General features: G+C 36.0%; 1 pseudogene; it reads left to right on the top strand.

Moving 5' to 3' along the window:
* Nucleotides 1–21,454: 21,454 nt before the first annotated feature.
* On the top strand, nucleotides 21,455–23,074 carry LOC149794598 (cytochrome P450 2U1 pseudogene; annotated as a pseudogene).
* The last annotated feature ends 980 nt before the right edge of the window (nucleotides 23,075–24,054 follow it).

Genomic DNA, 24,054 nt, shown 5'->3' with positions numbered 1-24,054 from the left:
GCGGCACTAATTTAGTTCCCGTAGTAAACCTATGCAAACACCATGATATTAAAAATTCAATAACTTTAAATTTCTGAGTACTCATAATCAAATCTGTATTTATTAGTATAGATTAAACCTGGATGACAGCTTCTGTGGAGATTAAAAGATATGACTCGAGGCATTTTCTGGACCTACATGTGTTTGAAACATGTGCTTTCAATTCCGCACCAAAGAGTCAGATCCTAATTTCAGTAATGAGTGTTCGAAATTCAAGACTATTAAAGGACCGAAATTCCATCAAGAAAACAATGTCTCTACTTTTTAAGCTACAACTAGGATAAGGTCTCAAAATATTCTTTTTTTTGCAAACAAACTTTCATTATCAACCAATCCTGGCCACCAAAACCTATATATACCATAAAATTAGTACCATGTATGCTAATATGACCTTTCCAACGTGCTAAAAAATCAGTCTCAATTAGTCTAAAGTATACTATTTTTAGCAGTCATTAGAATATGGAAAACGATTTTTCCCAGTTTAGGCAATAGCAGCTTCTGCAAGTGCAATGAATTACCAAATAGGTAAAATTTAAAAATGAAAAATAAAGTTACGGGATCTTTCTTTAAAACAATTTAACTCAGTAATTCAGAAAGTTACAATGACCAAGAGGACCTAGCAGTCCTTTGAAAGATGCACATCTAAGTTAAGGCCAAGCTGTATACTATATAAAATCAATCACACATAATAATAAAGAGAATTAAAACATCTTTAAACAATACTTAACCTATACAAGATCTTATTCAAATAGCCAATATAACCAGCCAGGAGAACCATGAAAATTCTTTTTCTTTAAAAATCTATGCAAATTACGAAACTTTAGAGCGTCACCTCACCATGTGGTAATTTTGTACTGACGTTATCATTGGCTTCTGACTCTTTTGAGTAGGTGACTGAACTGACTCTATTTTTATCCTTTGACTTCTTTGTCTTTGATTGCAAAGAAACAATTCTAGCCTGCTATTTGTGTTGCAAAACTAAATGTTTATAACCAATAACAAGTTGAAATATAGTTTTAAGATTCTCTTATGTTCGTTTTGAGAAATTCTTTGATGACGAAGTTAAATTCTTGTAAGGCAAGATAAGACCTGTGTAAACCGAATGCTTTCACCTACCGGATAGGGACGTCAAGCTTGTTGGAATCCGTATGAAAAAACAACAAAACATATATATATATATATATATATATATATATATATATATATATATATATATATATATATATATATATAAGTAAGCTGAATGCAAACACTTTAAAAAAGACACATTTTATGTACGGCTAGTGACAGCATTCTTGCAGTCAAAAAATGAATTCAGAAATACACCCATCTGAATTGGATCAGCACCTGGCTGGTTTTATACTCAGTGTTAGGATAAAAGATGGATCTTAATTTGAATCGAACAGCTTAAGAAGCATCATCAGCTCCACTGATCGCCACCTTAACATTTTGCATTAACAAGGGAAGTTCTTCGGGATAAGCAAAAAGATTTAAAACCTAAAGGAAAAGGAAATAAACCCAATCGGAGTCAACTGATCACAAACGAAGAAAAAAATGCCTTGTTTAGCAAACAATTAATGGGGATGGAAACACCTGAAGCCAGTATTAGCATATTTTGGTTTAACAACTCTGTGCATTTTGGTTTGAGGGGAGTCACTTAAAATTACAATCTGAAATGGTGAGATGTTACACTAAAGAAATATGTGATTGGCCTCGAGTATCTTGAACTCAATGAAAGGCAGACAAAAACAAGAACAGGAGACAATGGCAAAGACATCAGAAATATTAATCCTAAGATGTATGAGAACAAAAACAACAAAGAGAGAGATCCACTTGCTATCTACAAACGGTATGTTGAGCTAAGACCAGCAGACTTTTGTTAACGTGAAGATCCTTTCTATATTGCGCCCAACACTATGCCAGTCTCAGCGACAAAACCAAAATGGTTTCGGAAACAAGTCGTTGGAATTAACAAACTTTGATGCATCATGAAAAAAAGCAGCAGAGGGGTCGAACAGATCGACTTTTGAAGCGTCCAAAAACCGAAATAAGCCTTTCCTAAAAAAAGGGATTAATAACCTTAAAAATCAAAATAACTAACTACGGGACTTTCAAAGAAATCCTCAAAGAGTCCCTAGAGTCCCTAGGTTAGTCAACGTTATTTCTCCAACTAAAAACTTGTCGATGGCGAGTACATTACAAAAACGAACCAACTTGAGGTCCCGCCCCCTCTGCTGCTATTAATTTATCCAAATATTTTATTAAGACCTACACGATATCTTGTTCTAGGATCACGTAGTGCTATTGTTATAAATCCATGCGGAGTAGCTTGCGCTCGTGAAAAGAAGTTTTTAAATTTAATTATATCCATGTCACCGCTACACCAAGTTTGATGAATATTTCTCATCGTGTGTGTATCAACTCTATTAAACGCAACTAAAATATTACAGCTATCTCTGATCACTTTTGGTATTTGTGTGTACCGTTGAGTAACATAAATAACATCGGTGTTTTTATGTCTACCTCGAGAAAAAATCCTTGCTGGATTTGATTGTTTGTCCAGCATCACATCATCATATACAACTAAATTATTAATAAATCCGTATGTGGAATCTACTGATGGTGCTTCATCAATATCGGTTATAAACTCGATAACATCGTTATCTTTATCTATTCGCGCGTTTTCATTAAAATCTTTAAGTACCTCATAACATCGTTGACCACCAACTGATGGGGCTACCAAATACAATTTATCCCACTTTAACCATCTCATTATAAGATTAAGTAACAACTGCGTCTTTCCACTTCCAGATGGTCCTATTATTATCAGTCTGATGGAATTCGGTAACGCAGGATGGTGCTTGACAGGTTCTCGTTTTCTTGTCGCTGAGAAATCAATTATATCCATGCTGTATAAAATATCCATGGATTTATATTGTGTGAAGTGCAGGACCCGTACCCCGACGGATACACTAACAACTATTACCACAAAAATAACAGATCAGCGGTTACGGGTAAGTGTACGCGGTGTGGTACAAAGAAATTTAAATTTATTCCCGGTGATACTTCAGGGACAAAGTCAGCGTTAAAAAAAGCAACGAGGAGGTGATATTGCAGCAAAATAAGGAAAATTACCGGGAACTCCGTGGGTTAAATACCCAGGAGAAAAACATCTACCAGGATATAATTATTGCGGTCCTGGTACTCGACTTGATATCAGGCTTGACAATCAGGATCAACCAAAGCCAGGCGAGAAACCAATAAACGCTATTGATAACGCATGTCATGTTCATGATGTTGCGTATAAAAGCAATGATCTACAACATAGGCAAATTGCAGATGTGAAATTAATTCATACGCTAAATTCTATAAAAAATAAAAATATCAAAGAAAAATTAGCTAATTGGTTAGTAAGATCCGCGATGAAAGGTAAATTAGCGCCAGGAGATGGTAATATATAAAATGGAATCGATTTATTATTCTCCAAGAGGATACTGGAAAGGTAAAGCAGCAATTAGTAAACTTGCTGATGCAGCAGCGGTTAAACATTCTGCTGCTAAAACGTGGTTATCCAAACAAGCAATATGGCACATTTATTTACCACCACCTAAGCAAATTCGATTTCCACATTTTGATGTTAGTGTTCCTAATGAAGTTCATCAAGCTGATATATTATTTCTACCACATGATAACGTTAAAATTGGTCGACGTCAAATAACATATAAATACACGCTAACTGTTGTTGATGTTGCAAGTAGATACAAAGATGCAGAACCGCTTTCAACGAAAACAGCATCTGAGGTAGCTTCTGCGTTTGAACGAATTTATCAACGAGGTGGTTTACGATGGCCACAACTGCTACAGGTTGATCCTGGCAAGGAATTTCTTGGTCCAGTATCATCGTTAACGAAGCAACATAATGTCACTATCAGACGAGGACACACTGCAATTCATCGTGATGAGGCAGTTTTTGAACGATTTAATCGAACACTCGCTGAGCGATTATTTGGATATCAGTATGCGAAGGAATTTATTCAGGATACGAGATCGCGTGAATGGGTTGCAAGATTACCAAGTGTGATAGCCGCGTTAAATAATGAAGTAACTCGAATGACCAACATGAAACCTATTAGCGCAGTCACAAAATAGTGTACCTACACAACGACGTGATCTTTCAGAGCAACCAGTATTAGGTAACATAACAAGATCCTCAGGTAGACCTGCAATCTACAGATTACATTCAACTGCTCCTCAACGTGGATTTACACGTTAACAATTACAAGCAATTCCCGAGGACACACAATTACCACCGCAATCACTTAACTAGCTCCTCTACGTCGATTACACTCAAGACAGGTCAACATGATATTTTCGCGTGTATGACCGCGACTGTTATCTTTCTATCTACGGTAAATTGTCTTGGATTATTACTCGAATATCTCCATAACATCACACAATTACAATTTGCACAGTGATTATTCTGTTGTTGTTTCAGCGCGTTGATAAATTCAACATCAAGATAAAATTCTCGATTATTTTTTTATCAGATTGTTTATAACCAGCTAATTTTTTTCTTATTATATCGCCTCGATATTTATCGAGGTCATCACTAGTCACTGACTCGTCCAAGACAATTCGTCTCAATTGAGATATTTTTCTGACTCTAGACACTGCTAAATAAACTAAGTTTGACCACTCGATACGATCATCTATAATCCAAACAACTGTATCGGTAATAGTTAATCCCTGAGATGAGTGAATCGTCATTGCATATCCTAGTGTCCACGGAGATTTGTTCAACGATAATGCATCTTCAACAACATCAACATCAACTGTGATAATATCATTTAATACTAAATTCTGTTTCTCGGTCTGTCCTGGCATATCAACATCAATATTTTGCCGCCGTGTATCAGCTGATCGATAACATAACGGAATTGGCAGCGTCGGAAACTTTTCTCGTTGTAACTGAAACAACTCTCGTTGAAGTCTATCACGAACTATTTTTCTACTTGCATCTATCAGATCATTTGGTCGCCACGTTTGTAGAAAGTCGTTCATGGGTGTTTCTGGAATTATTCCACGCATTACTTCACACTGAATTTTATTCGGTTGTAGTCTGATTAATTTTTTAAATTCTCTTAATTCTGCATCAAGCGCTCTATGATCATCAGTTATTTCTTCATAGTAATCAACGAAATTTTTCAGCCATCCATGTGGAGATAGTCCAACAAACGGTGGTGGTTGACCGTGATCGCCGCACATTATCACAGCAGTATTTCTTGTTAACAACCAATCTAGAAATATTTTTAATGTTTCTAACGGCATCGTGCATATTTCATCCCATATTATAATCCTCGGAATATATTTCTCCCTTATCCTTAAAGATGTACATGCATCACCCTTCCATCGGAAGAAGGTATGATAAGTACATGATTGTACTCCTCGTTGTTTCATCTCTTGCGCGAGTCTGTGTGTAGGTGTCAGCACGATCATATCTGAGTTCTGAAATAGTTCGATCGCTCGAGTGGTTTTACCAGAACTACCAGGTTCGTTTAGATAAACCGTTTTATTTCTAGTTATTGGATCGTATACCGATGGTGCAGAAGATATCTGATTATTTCTGCCTGATTTTATCAAGTAAATATCTTTAACCGCAACATCAGCGGATTCGGAATAATTAAGTATATATTCCTTTTTTATTCTCCACGAACCCCACGATGCACAAGTGCTTATGCTTAATTTTTCTAACAGTATTGAATATTTTTTACTTATATAAAACGAATCCGTAGCAACTCTGACAGCGAGTGTAGAAACTTTATTTATCATCGATAATAGATTTATTGAAACCTACGCGAGTATTGAAGATCTTAAATGAGTATATTGCGGTGACTCACCGTCCATATAACTTACAATTGTACCTAATTTAGTTCCATTTGACAAGAAAGCTATTTCTTGACTTATAAACGTATTTCTGTTCGTTGTATCAGCGATTATAAAATCTAACTCAGCATCATCCATAATCAATCTTGTACAATGTCGTCTGTGATCATATGCTCCTCCTTGGGTAAACTTGCCGATTATTTTTCTACCAAGATCTTTTGTAATTTTATTCTCGTAATCGGTTATATCGGGATTTTCATCATCAGAATATTTCTTTTCTTGTGGTAACCAAACTTCGGTTTGTTTCCGGTATGATATAATTGCTTCACTTACAATCAACCATGTTAACATCGCACAATCGAGCATATACAGTAACAGTACTATTGGTGCCCACATTTTTTTCTGAAAAATGTTTTCCAAACCAGGTATAACAAATCGCATGGAGCTCTTTAGACATTTCAAATGACTCGATGCAAGCAAATCCAGTTAGGTCAAAATCCGGTCATGGTCCATTTATCGATACTCGTGTCATCTCGTGCGTCAGATGACCGAATCGCTCAAAGTACACAGAACAATCTACGTATCCAAGAAAACTTCCCGGATAACATGCAACCATATCAACTGAAATAACACCTTTATGATCGTATTTAGTATTCCATAGTCCGCCGTGTCCGTATTCGACACAACTCAGTATTATGTCATTGAGAAAATCAGACCGAGTTGGCTTCCACGAATTTTTCTTTCTAGCAAACTGAGCCGCAACTGACGGAACAGTAAAACAGTTGCTCAATAGTTCGTCAGTGTCATCAGTATATTGCAGTGCAAGATTTTTCATTTTTTCGTGGAGAAGATCTGTTCGATAAATAACACCATTTGGTCTTACAAACTGATCAAATTTATTCTTTTCTTTCATGCATGATTCGTCGTTAAAACTCTGAAATAACCATACTGACACAGGATCGATTTCACTTATTTCGTTAATAAAATCAAACATATCTCCATCAGAATTGTCTATGGGATAACATTTAACAGTTCGATCTCGTGGAAACACTGTTACTGCGTTAGTCCACGCGTGTGCGTTAGGATCAATAATTTCGATCGAAGCTCCTTTTGATTTATAATTGATTCATATAATATCTCTCCTGTTATCGTCGCTACGGTTATTGGAAATTTTAATCTTTTTCCTAACTCAGTGACATCTTTGATAGACGCCCCGGTATCTTTAACCATTTCTCCCCACGTGTTTATTATTTTACGTCTTTTATCCTTTGACCGTTTCCACGGGCCGCGTTTGTAAAATGTTCTGTTACTCGTTCAGCTACACAGTTTAATTTTGAAAATTCCATCGGCGCCAGTTTATCAACGCTGGGTTTTTCATTTATCACATAGATTCCATAAATAACCGCGGTCACAGGATATGCTCGTTCATAATACGGTTTGTCAATGCCAGTCAGCGCTCCTGGTTTGGAATTTCTACTCAGTATGACAGTTTTTTTATTACTGTGGACAAGATCATATTTGTCACGGATAATCCAATTATCTGTTTCTGTCAACACGAAAAATTTTATTCTAAAAAGATAACTTCTATTATCGAGCTGCTCAATAATAGCTGCCGCTCGTTTGTCATATCTTTGTCGCGTATAATTTTGAACGTTGACCATACATGAGATGCACCATCTGCGTGAAATTCTTTCTTGGAGTAGTGAATTTGATTGATCAAACGTTTATTTTTCTTATCAACTAGATGTTTTATTGGTAAATCAGAAGATATGCTGTCGAGGTTGAATTTACTTGTTTTCCAAGGCTTGATTCTGGATAATCTCTCAAACTCATCCATATTATATTTCAGACAAGTATTTAAATAAAAAATATAACATATACAATGTCTCAACAGGACAAGTGCAAATGGTTGATGATCGGATCATTAACTCACTGTAATAAATCCTGCACGAAGGAATTTTGTGGACAACACATGCAAAACGTTCACCGTGGAAGCTTAGGACCAATACCATGTCTGCGATGTGGAGTACGAGGTAAAACAGAGTTGTGTGCGTGTTGTGGTGGTAAAAAATATCGCGAGCTTAAAAGATATGATAAAAAAAAATAACGTCAATGACGGAGCTATAAAATCCGTGGAGGATTATCTAAGTTTTCAGAGAAATTATAATTTCAACAAATAATATTATTATATAATGGAGCAAAATATGAACCACGAGTTTATAAAGCATCCTACAAAAACAAACTACGAATCAAATCGTGATGGCATGATTAGAAATTGCAGGTTGAAAAAACCAGTTGGTGTAATTAGTAATACTGGATATCTAAAGTTTACTATTGGAAAAAACTTATCTTTGTCATCGTTTCACATACGAGTGTCACAAGGGGTTGATCAAAGACGGTCTTGTGATCGATCACATCAACGGGGTGAAAATCGACAATAGTTTATCCAACCTTCAAGCTGTTACACAGAGTGATAATTCTGCACGGGTAATACTGGGAGATGTAAAACAACCGGAAAGAGGGCGGTAAAATCTACAAACATAGAGACGGGTGAAGAAATTATATATCAATCAATGAACGCGGCTGCGAAATACTTTGATATTAACCCGCGTGTAGTAAAATATGTCGCGGAAAATATAACCAGATCCACTCTTTCCAAGAAATATAAACAGAAAATCACCTTCCAATATTGTTAATGAGACAAACTGTCATCACTATAAAGTAATTACGTAGAATAATATTTATTAACTATTTATTTAATTATTTATCTTTTTTGTCAGAATTTCCTACTTTTATAATACTTATTTTTTCGACTTGAGCGAAAGGGAGATTACTTCTGTAATATATTTTTCTTCGTAGATTTCTGATCTTATGGTCGTAATTAATCAATTAACCATGTACGTCGTAATTGATATCAATAATTATACTAAAGAAAGATATTTATGGATTTTTAGCTCACAAAATAGAAGAATAAACGTATTTCACATCGTACAATATAGCGAGCTATTTTTAAATCTGTTACGAGAAATCGAGGCAAAACACGCTGTTTTAATGCAGATATTTACAATCTGTTCAGAAACCGCTGTTATAATACAGAAATATTTAAACCGATCTGTAGGTGGTAAAACGTTTGATGGTGCAGTGGTAGTATGTAAATATATTTTATCAAGGCAGAACACGCTGTTAGTGCAAGATATTTATAATCTGTTACGAGAAATCGAGGCAGAACACGCTGCTCATTTAGGTGGCGCTATACAGTTTCGCATTTTGCATAGGGTTAGGAATTTAAAGAAAAAGAATGTCCCCGGCTTTCCTCACTGGTTATACTGGCTATTTAAAAAAGACCTTGTATATCTTAGGTATAATGCAAAGAACCTTTAATTCCCTTTATTTTGGTGTATGATTGATGGGTGTACTATGGGTTATAGAGTATACAGCTTGGCCTTACTTCAAATGTGCACCTTTCAAAAAAGTGCTAGCTCTACTTGGTCATTTTCACTTCCTGAACTTCAGAGGTCAATTGTATAAAAAGAGCCGATAACATTTTTTACATTTTATATATTTGGTAATTCATTCATTGCACTTTCAGAAGCTGGTATTGTCTAGTCTGGCAAAATTCATTTTCCCTATTTTAATAGCTGCTATGTATAGTGTACTTTAGACTAATTCAGACTGATTTTTTAACACAAGGGAGCAGTCATTTTAGTTAGCAGTGTGCTTAAATCATGTAAAATTTCCAAAAGTACAATATCCAAAAGAAATATCATCCACATTACATTAATGTAGCATAGAGGTATGCAAACATTCTCTCCACTGTGCATGTTTTAAATGCGAACTACTTCACCTTACATACGTCACTCTCTCAAAAGCACATATTATCTGGTGAGCGCCACCTTACATATTTACAACATATTCAGAAACCGCTGTTTTATTATATCTATACAGAAATATTTACAATATATTCAGAAACCGCTGTTTTATTATATCTATACAGAAATATACACAATCTATTCAGAAACCGATCTGTAGATATATAATAACTTCTGAAACGTATATTGTTAGATGTTTCGATAGCTCAGTTGATAACGTATCGAACCGTGATACTTGAGGTCCCAGGATCGAATCCCATAACTGACAACTGTCGGTGATTTACGCTTATTAGCGATTTTTATAATTAATTGGGGCCCCGCCAGCACTCGCCTCTCAACAGAACCCCTCCAACCACACGTCACTGGTGGTGGATACATGTTTTGTATCACCCACGGGCTGATTATTGGGGGGTGTTCTGTTGAGCGAAGAGAATGGCCCCATATATGTTTGTGCCGACCTTAATTAAGATTTCATTCATTCTATATATTTCATGTCATTCATTCATTGTATATGTTTGTGCCGTCCTTAATTAAGATCGTCATTCATTCATTGTATATATTTCATGTACCTACTGAACTTGCTAAAGCACTCGAATAGAGGTTCATGTGGGGATCGTCATTGATTGAATATATTTCATAAATGTTTGTGCCGTCATTCATTCATTGTATATATTTCATGTACCTACTAAAACACTCGAATAGAGGTTCATGTGGGGATTATCATTCATCATAGATGTTGTGTTGTGCCCCTCCTGAGCTCGCTAAAACACTCGATTAGGGGTTCACATGGGGATATATTTTTTGATTTAAATAAATATATACCGTATAATAATGAACTATGAAAATATTAATGATGTAATTGTTGCTATTAAAAAATTGGAAAAAGTTGGAATCAATATATCTGATGAACTAAATCCTGAAAAAGTAATTTCTGATTTTGAAATTTTACAAGAACGTAAGAATCAAGGAATACACACACTATCATCTGAATACAAGTTATAAAACGGATTCAGGAGGCGATGTTTCAGTCGCTAGCTACTGTAGAAGAAGGTCAAGTGAAGGAATTCGTCCCTCTCTCTGCTGCAGTAGACAAAATTAGATCGGAGTTATCCCACGAATACGAGGCAAAAATAATAATTAGTACTCGTATAAGACAATTAAGAAAAATTATGTCAGCGAGTAACTTCGCGGTGAAACGACCGAGCACGTGTAATATTTTATTTTAGCAGAAATATTTTTATTTTATTTTATCAGAAATATTTATTTCATTTTTTCTGAAATATTTTATGTTTCTGAAATATTTTATTTTATCTGAAATATTTTATTTTTTCTGAAATTGATGGGGTAGTTGGTACTCAGAATCATGCAAACCAATCAATTTCGTAATTGTGATGGGCTAGTTGGTACCCATAATCATGCAAACCAATCAATTTCGTAATTTTGATGGGCTAGTTGGTACTCAGAACTATGTAAAATGATCAAATTTTCAGAAAAAATAAAAATATTTCTGATAAAATAAAATATTTCAGAAAATATAAAAATGTTTCTGATAAAATAAAATATTTCAGAAAAAATAAAAATATTTCTGAAAAAATAAAATAAAATATTTCTCATCAAACATCTATGATCAAAAATCATTACGATAAAAGTCTTTAAGACTTTACATGTAGATTCACAATCAATTCTTCCTCACACAGGTCAATTAATCGTCCTATGTGGTCTGTGAGTTTGAAATTTATTCGTGACAAATACTGATTATGTGTACGTAGATAAACAGGATTGGTTGGCTCTTGCACGATCAAATCCCCAGGGGAAACTTGTGGTGTGAACGTGTATAAGATATATCCTTCTTGAGCCTGATTTGATTTTCCGAGATCTATTTGATAGCTGCCATCGATTACGTCACAAACAAGATTGACTGCGATCGTTGATGTTATATTAACGATTTCTGGTGAAATATGTCTACCACCTCCGTACGGGTCGTTATTATATCTAAGAGCAGTTGCTGGTGGGGCTATTTTTCTCCACACAGCTAGTATTTCAGGAAAGTTTTTCGCGATAAGATCGTTGAGTGATCTTATTAATTCGCCGGTTTCAAATCTTGGTAGTGTAAAATTTAATAAATCTGCTTCAGTTATTTTATAGTGATCAATATATGTTTGTTTGATACTATTTTTTTCTCCTGTATTTATATATATATATATATATATATATATATATATATATATATATATATATATATATATATATATATATATATATATATATATATATATATATATATAAGTATTAGCATTTATTACTTCAATAATAGTCTGATTAGCGTATTTAAGATCTAATACAATTTGATTTAAATGTATCGTTGCAATGATCTGATGTTTTAGATTGATATTGGGATACTCCAGGATATAGTTTTTAAATAAATGTGCTAATGTCGTTAATGTAGTTGTGTATTCGGTTTTAATTCCATTAGCTGATGATTTGAAATCTCTTTCATAAACAATATTAGTTAAGTTTTTTCATCATAATCAATGATAGAAAACGGTACCATAGGATACAATTTTTCATCATGAATAATACGAGTATCACTACCAGTCCATGGATACAAATTTCGGTATTCTGGAGTTATTATAAACTTAGCTTCGTCTGTGAGAAATTCATTTAACTTCGGTTCTGGTGGTCCATGATATTCTGGCGCAATATCAGGCCAACCTAGTACGGATCTTATCGTGGACTGATAAATATCAACGGCATAATCAGGAGAGTTTATTTCAACTGTAGAAGACAGTGTTGGATCATGAACGTTAATCGATATTTTTGATTCTTTTCCTGTTATTGATTTTATTCTACGCGCAAATTCTTCATTGATTTGTTCGATCTCATAACTGCCAGTTAGTATTCCAACAACGACCCAATCAGGTGTTCCATCTGGTTTGTTTATATTAGCAAATACAATCGAATTATTTGCTGGTGTACTATTAAATGATTTCGATCTGATGTTTGGTCAGCTGTAATATACTCGTAATTGTGCCAACGCGATTTCATTCGCGCGAATCGCAGTTGGAAAATTGACACTAAATTCGGGATTAGTCGAGCTTACCGAGATCATCGTGGTCTTTGTGCGGGGTTGTGTTTGTCACGATCTGTTGAAGTAGCTCCTGTGATGTCATTATTAATACTCGTACCTTTAACAGCAGTGTTATATATTTTAATCATTTCTGAAAACTCAAAATCAGAAATCATTCCATCACTGAGGCTTGCTGATAACAACGAAGATAACTTCGAGTATGCGACCGTCGCTGTGTGTAATTTTATCATGTAATCGGATAATTTTTCATTCGTGCAAGTACATATCTTTTTGGCAATGATACTGAGCACACCTGCAATAGTTGTTGCTGCTGAAATACAAATAGTTACGGCTACTGATGTCATCATTGTCACCGCTGATAATATCACACTGGTTCAAGCAACAACAGCGGATACTGAATAAACGATCACGTCGACGATAACTAGTCGTCGTCGATATTTCTTTACTTTTACCGTGTATTGTTCGATGATATCTTTCAACGCTGCTTGCCATTCACACGCTTGATTATACCTAAATTTCTGAACGTCGACTGAGGTACTCATTATATTTTATGCAGTAACCAATTGAGGTGTTTCAGCTACAAATTCTAGACACCACCAGTAAGATGTTGCGGTTAATTTCTTATCAGCTGCTTCCAGAATAAATGTTTCTTCGGTTCCCTTGTTTAATATGATAGTTGCAACTCCAGAAAACTTATCAATTGAATGACGCCATGGATACGTTGTAAATATTTCAAATTTTGCGGCATTGAACACAGATAGCCTGTACACGCCAGTGACTATTGCGGTATATTTAATAGTATTATTCTGCGTTGGCCATGTTGCGAATCCAGATGATACTGTGTATGCTATGTTGGTAATATGCCCGGGAGTAACCCCGCCGGGAATTTTAATCGAACTGGTTTATTAACGATCTCAGGAATCACCGCTACGATGTTTTGCTGTGTTTGTTTGATCGTGTCAATGTTCGTCTTGATATTAACAAGTTTTACGTCAACGGTCAACGGATTACCAAACAATTCCTCTGCGGTTTCATTAATTTTTCTAAAGTTTCTGCAAAGATTTGTGAACGCGTGTACGTGAACGTCATACTCGGCCCGCAACGTGGATAATTTACCATCTACGGTGTTGTAGTTAACGTCAACGTATTTTTTTGTTGCTGCGTCTTTGTCGGATGTTGGATCTCCAAGCGTTGTTATCTTATTCCCGTTCCACGTTGAGTTCTCCCGTCATTGTGTCACCGGTAATTTTCACGCAATTAGCAACACTTGTTGTAATTTGATCTCTGATGGTTGTAAACGATACACTCGAATCCCTGATTTGTCCGCTGTCAGTAAACACAGGGATATTATCCGTGACCGCACCGAGTACTCGTCGAATTATATCATTCCATCTCATATTGCTGGTTTTTAGTTTACCATATCGATCCTGAAAAATAACAACCTCATCTAGGTCAACTCCAGCTAGGTTCATAATATCAGCGAGTTCATCTTTAGTCGCGTACTTCGACAGATCAGTGTCATCGGACTTTTTCTTAACGCGTGAAGAACATCTTCTTCCGTAAATATCAACCATAATATAAGATCTAAGATCTGTTTAAAACGAAGCGGTTGCTTGTATAATCATGCACGACTTTATGTGGTTGTTTGGATGATTTTGATATAGCGTTAAGTACATTAATTACTTCACGGCCGCATATTGGCGGATCTGTCATTGTTTGTGTGGGTATCGTTGAATACCAAACTTGCGCGTGAAGTGGTGCAACATACTTGATAAACTCACGCGGTGGAGCTAACCCATATGAATCAAAATAAACGATTCCACGTGGATCAACCGCTTATGATACCCAATGGGTACCTGGTCCTGAATTTGAGTCAAGATTAATAATACCTGTTTCGAATTCATTCGGTTGTTTCGGTAATTGATCTCGCATAAAAACACCTCTGAAGGCAGATATTTATAGTTGTTTAGCAGCATTAAGTAAATCAAAATTTGATGCTGGAACGTCTAACGTGTTCCTGGAAGCCTCAGACCTCTTCCCCAACGAGATCCTGGCAATCTTAGGCCGCGCCCTCTTTTTGTATCCCTTTCCTGTTGCTTTCTTTAGAGCCATTCCAGTAGCTGTTCCATCATCACCTAACGCGGCTGCTTTTGCTACGGCTGGAGCAGCAGCAGCTATTAATGCCGGAATGTCCGCGAGAAGTGGAAAAATACCACCTGTTTTAACTATGTCCTTGATGGCGCTCGGAGAAAGATGAAATTGAACCCCGGTTTTTGATTCTAGGGCTTTATTGAGATGTTTAATCTGGTTATTTGTCAACGATAATTTGTTTGGACCGCCACCAGAAATTTGATCTCGCTTTAGTGATATTTTTGTTCCGTATTTGTTGGCGTTTTTTGATTGTAATTTTTTTACCTGACCAGGAGTCAGAACAACATTAACATGACTGTACCACATTTTATGATAAATACTTACCACGCTCCAAATAATGATTAAAGATTTTCCACTGTGTGCATCATTGACTCTCATTCGACCACTACCACCTTCAAGTAACATTGCTTTATCGCTGAGTATAACCTCGATTGCTCTATAATCAACACCACCTGTATTTAACGTTGCTTTAAGATGTATATCACCGACAGATTGTTTTGATAGATCAAGATGCTCCAGTGAAAAATAATAAATCGGATACAAAGGTCTGAAATCATGTTGTGATATTTGCAACCCAGTATCTACATTCTGATCATGTCCCATGAATGACATCAAACGATGATATACACGTCCTATATGATTTTGTTCATAATTTAGTTGTATATTCTCTGTTGGTTCTTGTTGTCCGTTTATCCGTAAAGAAATATCTGTGATACCTAGTTTATTAAATATCATATGAGAGTGAGTTTGTGAGTTTAAACGATTATATTCCTGAAACGCAATGAAAATATGCGGCGGCGCAGAAACACCTTGTTGTGTTGCTATATGCCATGTAAACTGACCGTTAATATCACTTTTTATACTATCCATGCTTGTTGTTAACCATGACAACAAGGATTTACCACCTGTGTCCATGAAAGAAATCAATTTTTGTTCTTCTGCGATCGTTGGAGTCATCACCGGCATCCACAGTGAGAGTTTCGAGAATACTACTTTACCAGCATCACCGATAGGTCTCCACAGAGCATCGTTATCATCACCCTTTCTTGCAAAAACAACCGTGTGTCTAGCTCCAAAAACTTTACCAGCATCACCGATGGGTCTCCACAGAGCATCGTTATCATCACCCTTTCTTGCAAAAACAACCGTGTGTCTAGCTCCAAAAATAACCTTTTTAACATTCCTACAAAATCCAAAAATATGCGATAACGGAATTGTACATGAAAAACTTCTATTGGCTCCTAGCAACATATTTTTACTCGTAGCAAATCCCAAGTTGAAATCTGGGTTAGCACCATGAACTACTGGCGTCACATCAGCATCAGCGTTTCCGGCAAAATTTCTTGGTCGTCTTATATTATACGGATCGCTTTCAGGATTACCAGAATTATCTTTCACAAACATCATAGTGGGACCTGCTGATCTTGTATAATCATCAGAATATCTTGCCAATCCTATTATTGTTGTAGCAACATCGACATCATTCTGAATCGATTCGATATTTCTTCCATCAATCATGTATGTTGCGCTACTAAACAATGCCATGATCCCGTTGTTGACAAAACCAACTTGTGCTGCATCTCCGTAATTAGTATCATCCGTTTTTACAATTGTACCTTCTACCTCAATAAAAGCCTCAGCGGGTAGAAAGTATCTACTTGTATCATAAACTTGTAGTTCAATTCTTCCACGTTGATCTGGTAATCGTGCGTCATAAGAATAAAACTGATAATCACGTACAGACTCATCTCTAAGGACAGGTGCTTCCATGTCAAATGCTGTGTCGGACATGCGCTTGAACATTTTATTGTAATTATTTTTGTCTAACACGTTGATTACCGCGTTCGGGAAATTCCACTTCGGGAAGTTCCACTTCCGGATATTAAACTTGAGATATTATTTCCCGATTCACCGAGTCCCCGATCTGCTAACGCTGCCAGTTTTTGATTTGCAGCTTGATTTATTATTTTACTGACATCTGCGGGCATAATTTCAGTACTTGGCAATTTTACTGGTTGTCGTTTTCGTCTTATTAATCGTGCTAGTCTATCTTTGATCGCTGAGAACACCTTACCAGCAACATTGACAATTGCACCAGGAGTTTTATCACGAACAATATCAATAGCTTTCATCGATAATTGTTTTGCAATAGGCGCTGCTTTTGGGGCTAACCTTGTAAATAATCCCTGAATAACATCACCAAGTCCATCTCCGTAAATAGCTCTGTAGATTGGTAAACGTGAGTTTACTGCTCTGACCTGTACGGATTTACGATGATTATTGTGTACGATCATCTTATTTTATTTGCCATTTATCTAACAACTAGTCACTGTAATCATCAACGAGCTCATCGATAAGTTCTCGGTAAACACCGATATCCATGATGCCGCTGAGAAATAATCGCTGGCAAATATCAGCTGCTTCATTGGTTATTTCTGGTGAGTTATTTCCGGCACGTTTTCCTCCTATGAGAACCTGTAACCGCGACACGTCATTGAGGATATTATCGGGACAAACAAAATTATTTCCTAAACCACTTCCGGTTGCTCCTTCTTCCTTACCTGGTGAGTATAATCCTTTCCTTCGTCTAATTTCATCCAATTCCTGATCTTCCCTTTCCCTTTGTTTTCTTGCTTGTTCAATTGTTTTAAGTTTTGACATCAACTTTTGACTCGGTGAAGAAGCTTTTTTCGTTCTATTTGTTGCTGCGGTGGAGGAAGTTGATATTGTTGTTCTATTTGTTCCAGTCTCTCTCTATCAAGTCTTTTTATTTCTTTAACAAGTTTATCGTATTCTAAACCTCTAGCTTGTTTTTTGTTGTAATATATACGATATACCCATCTAATAAAATTTTCATTGTTTGTTTTTTCATAACCAGGTTTTAAAATATCAGATTCATTAAATATACCAGATAATATTTTTCCGGGTAAATCAGCTTCTTCAGTATTTCTAATATCTTCGATAAACCCTTCGTTAAATTTTGCAATCAATTCAACATTTCCTCTTCCTGTTTCAAGTTCTTTTCTCACGTTGGCGACTTCAGTACGAAGTTTTCCAATACCCTCAAGTATTTCTTCATCGACGTGTGGAGGTTGAGCTGCAGCTATATTAGTTGGAAGATCTTTTTTGTTTTCTTTGTTCTCGCTGCTATTTTTTCAGTCTGCGCTGCAGTTTGTTCTAATACTGGAAAAATACCCTTTTTCCTCTCCTCATCTTCCTCCTTAATATCTCCCCATATAGTTTTTTCAGCAGCCGCTGCAGCTTTTTCAGTAGCTGTAGTGACGGGTTTAAATAACTTTTTAGTGTCTTCTTCGTACTCAACTTGTGATTGTTGCTGCGCTTGTAGGTTTTTTCTAAATGAATCTCTAACAGGAAGAAATGTCTTTATTGCTTCTAATCGTTCTCGAGCTATCCTTGCAGTATGAGATTCCGGATGTACCATTTTATTATAATATAATGATTTAATTAATAGCAGCAGAGGGGGCGGGACCTCAAGTTGGTTCGTTTTTGTAATGTACTTGCCATCGATAAGTTTTTACTTGGAGAAATAACGTGGACTAACCTAGGGACTCTAGGGACTCTTTGAGGATTTCTTTGAGAGTCCCGTAGTTAGTTATTTTGATTTTTAAGGTTATTAATCCTTTTTTTTAGGAAAGGCTTATTTCGGCTTTTGGACGCTTCAAAAGTCGGTCTGTTCGCCCCCTGTGCCGCTAAAAATAAAAGAAAAGGCAAGTATTACAGAAAGAAATTAACAAACACTAGCCACCGAAAGTACCTAATTCAGAAGTTATGAGACAAAATCATTCCCCCAGCTGATATCATGCCCATTTCAGGACACAAAAATGTACAGTCTATAAACAGCTACTTAAACATTAGTGACAAACAACAACAGACGTACTCCAATTACCTGAGCAATACCAGCCACCCAAATAACGATGCTGTCAACCCCCAGCCCCACAACAAAGAAATATCCAACTGCACAGCAACAGACTGTAGTATATCAAGTTCCCAATGTGTAATATTCAAAAGAATCAAATTATCAGCAACCCATTCTACGGATCAAACATCACCTAACAAAATATGTTTGTTATGAACCTCCCGCAAAATGTGAACGAGATCCCTAACTGGGTCAATTTCTTTCAACATACCCTGTTACTATACTGTTCATGACAACAAACGCTGCAAATTCAATGCAGATTATTTTTAAAAAAATTGAATGTTAACTATCAGCCTTGTGTTTTCATTTCATTTAATATTGCTAAAGGAAACATATAGTAATTAATATGAATGAAGTGTACAGGAAATTATGAATCACTACATAACTTCTTTGAGCGTACATACATGCGATGGGTTTTGAAGAGTTCACTCCCCTAATATGCAATGTTTATGGCCGTCAGTTTTATCTCCCATATAAAATGAAAACTTCTATGTGGTATAAATAAAATATATTTTTAGTATGTACGCTGTATAAATGATATACCACTCGTTGTATAAATGATATACCACTCGTTGTATACATTTTTCATTAAAAGGAAACTCGGGCACAAACCTCGTTTCCTTTTGATGAAAGATTTATACATCTCGTGTTATATCATTGATACAGCGTACATACCACACACACACACACACTAACAAGTCATATGTTAATATAAAGTATTTTAACAGATAAACTCATTCTAAATTCTTGTCGTTGTTTCTATTTTTGATAGAGAATTTAATTAATGGCTTGTCTAGGAAAGAAAAAAAGAGTTCGCAATACAACGTGCCATAGGTCACAGATGCAACTTACGGGAACGCATCAACGCCAGATTAATTAATGTGTACTATCACCACCCCACCCACCAATCACACCATAATGTTCATATGCTAAATAATAAACAATTGATTTCGATCAATACCAGGAATGCCTAAATCTAAGCTAAATTATAACCACAAAACGGAATTTAAGATAAAAATACTCCAAAAAAAAAGACCACTGACTCAGAAATACTGTTTTTTGGGGTACAATATAATACGGAGAGATAGGCCATGACGTGAGGTATTGGTCGTTATGGGGAGGGCAGGGGCTATATGTACACAAAAATGTCATACATAACCACGAATAAAAATGTACATGTAGTCCTTCCTACCCTCCTGTTAACTATTAATATCTTTGGTATTGACAAAACAATTGTGGTTATAACTGGGGCTAATATCGTTGCTTACAGTTTACTTACAAACATATGTACTATATACTCCTACATTTAAGAATCAAAGCTGCTATTTCAAGATACACTTCGTGCTTCGTAATTATTTGGTACCAATATACAGAGATCCCATTAAACACTGCTCAGCCTGATGAAGCCTGACAAATCCACATAAAACCTGCCAAAGCTACACAAAGACTAACCGTCACGCAAAGTCATAGAAAGCGAATTTATATTATAAATGATTCTGATGAATACATCAATCAAACCGAAAGAATAGTATTCAACATAAATATGTCTAATTAAATGACCCAACGTTGAGAGACAAATTTCGATTTCGAACAATGATATAGTCATAACAAAGTCTAACCATATTTGGAAAGTAGTACCGGTAATGGCCCCCACTTTTCCCCAGTTATTATGAAATTTTCTTTCCTGTCCGAGTTGACTGCGATATATACTTATAATACATAATAGGCTTTTAATACGCTATTACGGCTAGGTGTGTCTCTTTTAATCTTACATGAGATATGTAGTACTTAGTAAGAAAATAATAAAATAGCAAAGTTTTTCATAAAATTGTATACATACGCATCTCAAAATGAAGCCATTTACATCATTTCCAAAAACAAACGCAGTATTCATTTAGGCGAACCATCGAAAGGGTATATTTTTCTGCATCGTAATTCTGCAATTTATATACAAGTAAATTCATTGATATAAATATATGTACAGTAAGTACGATGCTGAAGCGACTATAATTTTGAAGGGTTTTGTTTTGTTGCTTCAAAAAAAACAAACTTTAAAATACAAATTTCAGCAAAAGGCAACTGTAAACGTTAATTGTTTTATTGATATCGTTTACAGAAAATATTCGAGGGCAAAAGAAATTTATAAAAGTCTAAATACTGGTGAAACAGGTTTCCATTGATCGCAATACCACCTGGACTAGAACGCCTTTGAAGCATATACTCATCGGTTTATGCAAGGCATGCGCAGTATTTCCAGTGCAAACCTAGACAGGATAAGACGTGCATTCACGCCTGTACACTGAACTCGTTGTTACGGACATAAATACCTATCAGTTATTGTGTACATTTTCGTGTGATATAATCACTTGGCCCCCAGACGTGACAGGAAAGGATAATATGATAAACTAGCCAGAATCATCCAAAATGTTTGAGGAGTTATTATTCAATGTCAACGTAACTACAGTTTTTGTTTTCTTCTTGGTCGTTATGTTGGTTTATTACAGAACCAAATTACCAAATGGTATTCCACCATTCCCAAAGCCCGTGTTCCCGATATTTGGTAACCTTCTGTCTCTTGTCAACAAGGATGTTCTTGAATATTTTCGGAAACTTCGGAACGAATATGGAGACATATATAGTTTCTATATGGGCAGTCAACTGATGATCGTAATCAATGGCTATAGCGCTATCAAGGAAGCTCTTGTTCAAAATGGTCGCTTTTTTTCAGACAGACCGATAAACCTCCTTTCAGAGACGCTTAACGAAAATAGCGGAATAATATTCACCTCCGGAGATAAGTGGAAGGAACATCGTCGATTTGCTGTGAACGCGTTGCATGAGTTCGGATTTGGGCGCTCGTCATTCGAACAGAATATACTAGAGGAAGCTGAAGAATTGGTCAAACTTTTCGAAGAACAAAATGACCAACCATTCCAAACTAAAGGCATAGTGAATATGTGCGTTGTCAATGTTATCTCACAGATACTGTTTGGAAAAAGATTTAGTCACACAGACGATAACTTTAGGGATCATATAGATAAATTGAATAAAGGAGCGACACTTCTAGGTAATGTTAGTGTTTTGGTGAATTGTTTTCCTTTCCTCCAGTATCTACCTGGGGATCCTTTAAAAATAAGGTATGTCAAAGAAATTTCAAAACAAATGAAACGGTGGTATGAAAGTATGGTTCAGGAACATAAGAACACTTTCGAAGAAGGGTCTGCGCGTGACTACATTGACCTCTATATCTCCAACGCTCGCAGAAAGAAACAAGAAGGCGAACTTTCCACTTTCTCTGACACGCAATTATACATTTCGATCGGAGATTTATTCATTGCTGGAAATTTAACAACGGCAGCGTGTATAAATTGGACATTGCTTCATTTTCTCCATTTTCCAGAGATTCAGAAGAAGTGCTTCGAGAACATAGATCAAGTAGTTGGTAGAGAAAGATTGCCCCAATTAAAAGATAAAGAACATCTCGCATACTTGGATGCCACCATCATGGAAATAATGAGAGTCTATCCCTTGAGTCCCCTTGCACTGCCTCACGCCGTATCGAAGGAAATTCGATTTCGAGGATACCGCATTCCTAAAGGAGCAGCAATCCTTATAAATCTTGATTCTGTACTACGTGATCCTTCAACTTTTAAAGATCCAGACGTTTTCCGACCAGAAAGGTATTTAGATGCAGATGGCCACATAACAAAGCCCGAGCAACATATTCCGTTCTCCATCGGAAGGCGTGTGTGCCTCGGAGAAAATGTGGCTCGTATGGAGTTATTCCTATTTCTAGCCGCACTTATTCAAAGATTCGAATTTCTTCCAGAAGAGGGCAAGCAGCTTCCGGAAAGGAAAGGAATTTTGGGAATAATTTACTCACCAGTGCCCTTCCTAATCAGAGCTGTGAGACGACGTTCGCTGCATGCGTCAACTCGAAGAGCAAGCAATCGAGAACAATCGTGATAATATTACATTGCTTTTCAAAATTTTATTTCTGTTTGGACGATGCTAACTTTCTGTTTTTGAGTAAATATGGCTTTTTAATTCGAAATAATTATTTGGATTTATTAAGTTCTCTCTTGATGAAGTTTGACCCCCCATAGGTTTTGCTTTGATGTTATGTTTTATAGTTGGAATTTTTAAGGACTGTTCTAACATTGATATTTTTGGTCATCTTTTTTGTTGATCATATGATACGAATTCATTTTATTTAAGATGGTTTGTAGCTAAGTGGAGAACTATTATGTGTAAGCCATTCCTCTCCCTTGTTTATATTTAGCTTGATATTTGACATTTCCACCCCAAATTCTAGAAGTTTAGCCTTTACGCAATGCGCAAGCTATTCACAAAGTTTTGTTCAAGTATGTGGTGTAGGACAAATGTTCTTTTGCACAAACCACTCATCTTCTTTCAGTCAAGATGCCTTGGCCTTTGCACGTTCGTACTGAACTCGAAATCAAATGCCGTGGAAAACTAAAAGTTCAACATAAAAGGTCACATCATACGTCTTAGTCGCAACAGCAGATTTAAAACAAGAGAAGACCTTCCTGAGCCACTAGAAATCGGTAATCACTAATATTAAAAACGATCAAATCCTAATCCCTCACTATTGCCAGATGTATAAATAAGTCTTAGCACTGATTGCAATTGCCTATAACATTCATTACAATTGCCTACAAGTCTGATTGTAATTGCATACAAGTTAGATTGCAATTGCCTGCAACATTCAGTGTAAATGCCTGCAATATTCATTGCAATTGCATACAAGCTTGATTGTAATTGCCTACAAGCTTCATTGTAATTGCCTACAACATTCATTGCAATCGCCTACAACATTCTTTGCAATTGCCTACAAGCTTGATTGCAGCTGCCTTCAAGCTTGATTACAATTAACATCAAGCTTGATTGTAATTACCTACAAGCTTGATTGTAGTTACCTACAAGTTTGATTGCAATTGCCTACATTTATTGCAATTGCCTACAAGTTTTGAAACAATTGTCTTTTACTTTGATTGGAAGTTTATGTGTTTTGGTCCTCGTACAAGTATTGAGTCTTTACTGTTTGCACTGCATTGTGAAGCTTG

This window comes from Sinohyriopsis cumingii, chromosome 8, assembly GCF_028554795.1.
Source record: "Sinohyriopsis cumingii isolate HCF-2022 chromosome 8, ASM2855479v2, whole genome shotgun sequence".
NCBI classification, from domain to species: Eukaryota; Metazoa; Mollusca; class Bivalvia; order Unionida; family Unionidae; genus Sinohyriopsis; species Sinohyriopsis cumingii.
The sequence above is the reverse complement of the archived record's forward strand: the minus strand, read 5'-3'. Positions and strand labels throughout refer to the sequence as shown.